Here is a 1,002-nt window from a genome sequence, read left to right on the forward strand (position 1 = left end):
ATATATATATATATATACGTACATGTTTAGAAACATAATATGCAGCGTAATTGCACACAATTCAGCATAGTCGCATTTGAAATATATAGTTGATCGCTTTTTCTCTCTCGTTTTGACCTTCATCTTACCCATTGGAGATTCACAGTACGGGCTGCGGTAAACAACTTTCCCGTAGCTTAATGCAAAACGTGGCAAGAAAAACCTACCCTCGGGTGATTTGCCTGAGTCACCATTCAACCCATGTATGCCTGCACGTCACAAGTTTACCTTTACAGAGCTGAGTGAACTGGAGGAATGTGGGATTTTTTCTGTTTGGCTGCCAGTTTTTAATTTCTCTAATTTAGTTCCAAATGATTTCAAACCTGGTGTATAGATGTAGCTTTGTATGAACAATATTAACGTGAAATTCATTTTCGGCATAAACCAATAGATAAACAGTTAGTAGTTTCTAAAGTTTGCAAATTTTCGGTAATTTTAGCCAATCGTAAGCCATAGACATACAGCTTCAGGTATTCGACTCATGATCAGGAGTTCGATTCCCAGCGGCGCGTTGTGTTCTTAAGCAAGTCACTTCGTTTCACGTCGCTATAGTCTTACTCAGTGTAAGGATAGAGTTGACCATAAATGGATTAAATTTGATTATAGGTCTGCTTGACATCGTGGCTTTCTACGGTTACACAACATACAATTATAAAACACCCTATATATATATATATATATATAAATTTAGTAAATGGAGTAAAACGCATATGTTAACTGAATACTTTTATTTCCAACATATGTTTCAAAGATTACAAATTATGCCTTCCATAGCAATAGGTGATGTTGATAAGAATGTAATCTCTTCAGGGAAATGCATGGGGACCAGCTTAAACCTAAGACATTTTAACCGAATATGAGAACTGTAGTTGGAGAAGGTTGTTACGTAATTTATTTGAAAAAGCAAATTTATTTTGTCCGAGTTAATTATTAACTAGGAGAAAATAAATACATATAATATAT

Source organism: Octopus bimaculoides, chromosome 15 (assembly GCF_001194135.2).
Source record: "Octopus bimaculoides isolate UCB-OBI-ISO-001 chromosome 15, ASM119413v2, whole genome shotgun sequence".
Classification (NCBI taxonomy): domain Eukaryota; kingdom Metazoa; phylum Mollusca; class Cephalopoda; order Octopoda; family Octopodidae; genus Octopus; species Octopus bimaculoides.